The 6,000-nt window shown below is 42.8% G+C and overlaps 1 protein-coding gene across 3 annotated transcripts in view; it reads left to right on the top strand.

Annotated features, from left to right (window-relative positions):
* Window positions 1-1,357, top strand: part of LOC140896380 (uncharacterized) — a 37,146-nt gene extending 35,789 nt beyond the window's left edge. For all 3 annotated transcript variants that reach the window (XM_073308095.2, XM_073308094.2, XM_078848131.1), the window contains one exon: window positions 236-1,357. The gene's annotated coding sequence lies outside the window, so the exon portion shown is untranslated. The remainder of the gene's footprint in view (window positions 1-235) is intronic.
* The last annotated feature ends 4,643 nt before the right edge of the window (window positions 1,358-6,000 follow it).

Consider the following 6,000-nt stretch of genomic DNA (forward strand, 5'->3'; position numbering starts at 1 on the left):
AGACATCTAAGATAGTGATTTGATTCCCCCCCCCACTCCCAGTTCTGTCTTGTCTCTCCCTTATCCCTGCTGTAACAACCCAGGCTCCCCCCAGATTCTGACCTTTCTCCCAGGTCTCCATGTTTTTGACCTACCTGTGGGCTTTGGTCACCTGCCCCCTTCGAACCTAGTTTAAAGCCCTCCTCATGAGGTTAGCTAGTCCATATCCAAATATGCTCTTCCCCTTCCCCGATAGGTGGACCCCATCTCTGCTTAGCAGTCCTTCTTCCTGGAACAGCATCCCGGGGTCAAGGAAGCCGAAGCTCTCCTGATGACACCATCATCGCAGCCAGGAATTCATCTCCAGGATGTGTCTGTCTCTGCCGAGGCCCCTACCCTTGACCAGAAGGATCAACGAGAACACCACCTGTGCTCCCAATTCCTTCACCCTTACTCCCAGAGCCCTGTAGTCACTTCTGATCTGCTGAGGGTCATACCTCGCAGTATCATTAGTGCCCACATGGATGAGTTGCACGGGGTAGTAGTCGGAGGGCCAGATGATCCTTGACAATCCCTCCGACAATCTCCTTGATTTCTTTGTCCCTAGAAGTCATTACAAAATGGGCACAGAACATTTTGTGGTAAACTACCCAGATTTGTTAGTCTGTCTACAATTGTACCAGAAGCAGAACCAGAAAAAGTAAGAGACGATGACAGCACTTCTTTAAAAGGGATGTCCATCAGTGAACTCAAACCTACAACACCATGTGCAAATATTAAATAGTCCTACCAATACTTCTAATAGAAAGTTTGTGGTTTATATCTAAGAATACAAAAATCTCTTAGAAATAATCTGCATTCTGCTCAGAGCACTGAATGGTTATAATGTGCCATCAAACAGTAGAAATGCAGTGTTATTTATTAGTATCATTCTTGTGAAAGATCCTGGACTGCCAGCCCTATAAAGTGAAGTCCCATGTGTCTGCAGAACAGATACACGGTGCAGCTGCAGTTTAAGTCTTGTCAAAGTGCTTTAACCCCAGTTTAGGTGGGACTGCCACCTGTAGGGCTAAGAGTGTAGTACAGTCTCTATGCATATTCATTTTTAGTTTCTATGCTCAGACTGCGAGTTAGGAGACTATTAGTGCCAAAGATGATGGGGTTTTTTTTTTCTGATATGGATACCTTTCCATTAGAAATTGAGTTGAGATCGCCGCACAGATAAGCAAATTCTTTTGAAGTAGGTCACCAACACTGCACCAGGTGGTAACTAGTCTGGCCCACACACTTTATGTCAATTGCTAAAAAGCTTTGTAGACCATCACCAATGTCTCAGATGATCTAGTTCCCCCCGGGAATAAAGTTCTCTTGTAGTGTTTGTCTGTTTCATTAGAGGGGCTTAAGGGCCTGTGCAGATATCCATTTATAGTAATTTTGGCAACTTTTATATAAGGGAAATTTATTTTCCATTATGCTTGGCTAGTTGTAACAGTGTAGTTTAAAAAACAAACAAACCAGTATACGTCCATGTACTTTTAAGAATAGATTACTTAACAGTTAGTGAAGGTATTCAGCAGCCAAGGCAAAAGCATTATTTTAAAGCCTGAACTTAGTAGCAAATAGACAGTTGTTTAGTAAATGACTTGGGCGGGGGGGGGGGGGAGAGTATAATGCATTTGCCGCTGTGATACATTGTAAATTATTTAGGTATATGTTACTGTGCACTAGCTGCCTATCACATACTTAGAAATATGTTAGCTCTTTATAATTCATTGTTGGACAACTTTTAAAATCAGTTGCTTTTTAGAAGAACATAAACCACAGAAATTCTTTATTTATCAACCAAGACCTGGCTAAACAAAGACACAAACATGAATCAGGGTTTTGGGATTGGGTCACATTTAGAAATTGGAACCTTTCCAGCCTGATCTTGAATGAGTAATGCAATAATCATTGTAGTAAATGCTAGTTAGACAGGCTTTAGCCATTAAAAACAGAAAGATCACTAAGCATGAAAAACCATAATGCACAGTTTGCTCTTGTTTAAACATTTGCATGGAACAAACATTCCTGGCATCTGTCTGATGTCTTAGGTTTCACAGTGATATCTTAATTAATCATGCCAATACCTGTTTGGCAACAAAGTTAGATCTCCCCTTTCTTCCAATCATGGGCTTAACAATATACACCTAACATAGATTCTGATCCCTGAGTCTTAATGGCGTTTGTGTTCAAAATTCCTCACTCTCAGCCATTACAGGCTATTACGCCTGGGGGAATTCTGCGCACCCGCAGAGCACAGCATTAATCTGTCTCACATAATTTTATATTTTCCTGCATAAAAACCATTTTGCCTAAGAAGTGCTGCAGTTTCGCCATGTGCCCACCAGAGGCCGCTGTGGTGCCAGAACAGCCAGTTGCGCGTTCATGCCGACTGGTCTAGCGCCACAGCGCCCTCTGGTGGGCGAAAGGGGGACCTGCGGCACTTCCCAGGCAAAATGTATTTTGCTAGGGAAAATACAAAATTCTGTGCCCAGTGCTGCAGATTTCCCCCAGGAGGAGAGCTCATCACAGCACCCTGCCCGCGGAGCCAGGTTTCATAGATTCATAGAAGGTTAGGGTTGGAAGGGACCTCAGGAGGTCATCTAGTCCAACCCCCTGCTTGAAGCAGGACCAATCCCCAATTTTTGCTCCAGATCCCTAAACGGCCCCCTCAAGGATTGAACTCACAACCCTGGGTTTAGCAGGCCAATGCTCAAACCACTGAGCTATTTAGGACAGAGTGGGGTACACAGGGATGCTGGGACTGAGGTTCAGAATGGCTAGTGTGGGGCGGGGGGGACAGACTGGAGCACGGGCTCAGCAGCTAATGGGGTGACAGCGTTAAGCCTGGGGACGGGAGAGGGAGGCTGCAGATGCCCATGGGGAGGAGGGGTGTGGGGACAGGAGCAGATGTGCCTGACTGAATAGGAGAGGTCTGGGGCAGCCAGGGTCTGCATGGGAAAAGCTTTCCAACACCCTAACAATTCCCCCGCCCCAAAGAAAAACCTCCCACCCACACCCAACACCTTCCAGGTTCACTCTAGACTCCTTCCCTCTCCCTCAGCTCCTCTATTACCCCGACTCCCCCAAGCCTTTGCACTGCTTCTGACAGGTGCAGGAAATACAGTTCTGTACTGTAATTTAAATGAATTGCACAAAGTTCTGTATTAATATGCCTAGTAAGGAATCTATTTGTCAAAAAAAATTACCAGAATATTTCTTTTTGGTCTGTATTGTTACAGACATACTTGCTGACAGATATTTTGAAAGATACTACCAAAATAATTGTAACTGGCATGATTATATTGTATAATATCGACAACTAAAATATGCAGAATTTTCAAATATTGTGTACAGAATTTTTAATTTTTTGCTGCAGAATTCCCCCAGGAATAAGCTATGTAACCAAACAACTGAATCTGACATGAGCATGGCCTCAGGAGACCTGGTTTCTTTTCAAGGCTCTGCCACTGGCCCCACTGGGGGACCTTTGGGCATGTCACTGCATCATTCTGTGCCTCAGTTTGCCCATCTGTAAAATGGGAGCAATGATATGTCCCTCTGTTGGAAAGCCCTTTGAGATCTGATTGAAAGTACTGTATAAGACTACGGTATTATTATTAGAGCTGTATATTCTGTGTCTAGCTTTCTTCTCATGGGGCCCAGAAAGAGAAGTCCTGCAGCTTAGAGCTATCGGTGTTTTAGAAGTCAGAGTGAACTGGCTTTCTTTTGCATTGGAAAATATTGTGTGACATCCAGTCCTAATGACAGCCGTGCTAGACTGATCACGGTTTGACATCACACTGAAGTAAGCTACTTTAAAATCTCATGGGTGAAATCCTGGCCCTACTGAAGCTGATGGGAGTTCACCCTGTGAATGATATTCTGGCTTCATTGAAATCAGTGGCAAAACTCCATTTGACTGTAAATAGGATCAGGATTTCGTGCTGAAGCTTCCTTCATACTCTGAGATCACTTACAGCCTTTAACTCTTCTACATACAACCATGTGGTTACTGATAGTTCCCAGATAACAAAAGTAACATTGGGAAACACTGATTTTGTGATAGTTTAGAGAAAGTGCTTTTGGGTCACTGTCTCATGGTATAGGACTGTATCATGCCTTAGTTTTCTAAGTAGAACTCTTCATTGAACTGTGTAAGGAAACATGCCTTAAATGACTTTACATTTGATCTGAGACAAGAAATTCTATTCAACAGTCTACTTTCAGTTCTCTTACACAGAACCGTATAAAGCAGAGGTTCTCAAAGTGGGGTTGTGACCCCTCAGGGAGTTGTGAGGTTATTACATGGGGGGTTGTGAGCTGTCAGCCTCCTCCCAAACCCCACTTTGTCTCCAGCATTTATAATGGTGTTAAATATATAAAAAAGTGGTTTTAATTTATAAGGGGGGTCGCACTCAGAGGCTCGCTATGTGAAAGGGGTCACCAGTACAAAAGTTTGAGAACCACTGATATAAAGTATATGGCATCAGCTGAGGAAAAAAGTTATAAAATATACTATAGCTAAAGTCATTTTCCCTTAAACTCAGGTCTGCATTTTCAGAAATGTGTACATGCAAAATGTGCTCACAGTTGTGTGTCTAATGTGTAAGTGCAGTTGCCACAATTGTGAGAGCAATGCCGCACACAAATGATTAGGAAGCCATCACTTGCATGCAGAATTACTGAGATTGCTTATTGGCTGATCTATAGTAGTGGATTTTGTATTTAACGGGACCCCCCACTGCACTTCCCAGTTCATCGTCCCTGAAGGTTAGCACTGGAACATCAGATGAAAGACAACCGTGTTCTACAGGAAGCTGTGAAGGAGCACACTCAAGTGGCCTGGATTGCCGGTTCTTTGTGTAACAGTATTCTGGGATCAGAGCAATGCTTCCTCCCGCTTTGTTCCAGAGCGGGGTCTGGATTTTTAGAATTTCCTGTGCTCTCTTAAAAGAAATAGAGTGCAACTTAAATTAAAAAAAAAATATCCAACATTTTTCTTCTACGAATGACTGTCTTAAAGTTAGTATTGGCTGACACATTTCAAGATCCTGTTTACCTGGGCCAAATCATTGGCACAGTGTAAACAGAGAGAAGATTATTTCAATCATTCAAGTTACAACTAGTAATAAATTTGCCACAGTACTGTCCTCTCTCCTATAGGGATCTAACCTGATTATGGGAAACAGTGTGGGGAATATTATAGGCATCTGCCCTGGTTCTGGGATAGTCAGGTCACCATGTGTAAAAGGCATTAAGTTATTCTGCGTAACATATTAGGCCCCTTCCAGCTGTTTAACTTAGCGGGCCTTTTTACTTGCAGCCTGGAACTCTTAGCTCTGTACGTTGAAACAGTGCACCTGGCCTTTATGGTTCTGTTTTCTAAGGCAACCTTTGACTGAAAGCTTTGGCGATTAGTCTGATATATCCAGTAAATAGCACTGCTTTTGTTACAAGGAGATTATTTAAGAAACAAATTCTTTGGGTCTCTGGGAATCTGCACTAGAGTCCCATCGAAGCCCATCGACAAACTCCCAATAACTTCAAAGAGACAAAGATTTGGTCATTGGGGGATAAAAAATACATCTGTAAATATGGGGTTAAATTCTGGCCCCACTGAAATCAATGGGAGTTCTGCCATTGACTTCAGTAGGGCCAGGATTTCACCTATGGCTTTTTATGATTATGTATATTTTGGTCAGAATACCAGCCCACCTGTTGCTTGAAGGACTGCTAGTTAAGAGTGAATCGTAGAGCCCAATGGCTGGAATTATAGTTATTGGAGCGGTGTGAATACAACAAAACAATATTCACCAATTCTAGGATTTTCTAAAAATCTTTGTACATCTTGGAAAACAGACAATGTAATATTGTCTGAAACAAGTAGCATTTAATACCATTAATATAATGACACTGGAAACACAAACAAACTATTTCCCCATGTTTATTTCCCCCCCACACCCCCCACTGCTCTTC

Source organism: Lepidochelys kempii, chromosome 12 (assembly GCF_965140285.1).
Source record: "Lepidochelys kempii isolate rLepKem1 chromosome 12, rLepKem1.hap1, whole genome shotgun sequence".
In the NCBI taxonomy this organism is placed as follows: Eukaryota; Metazoa; Chordata; order Testudines; family Cheloniidae; genus Lepidochelys; species Lepidochelys kempii.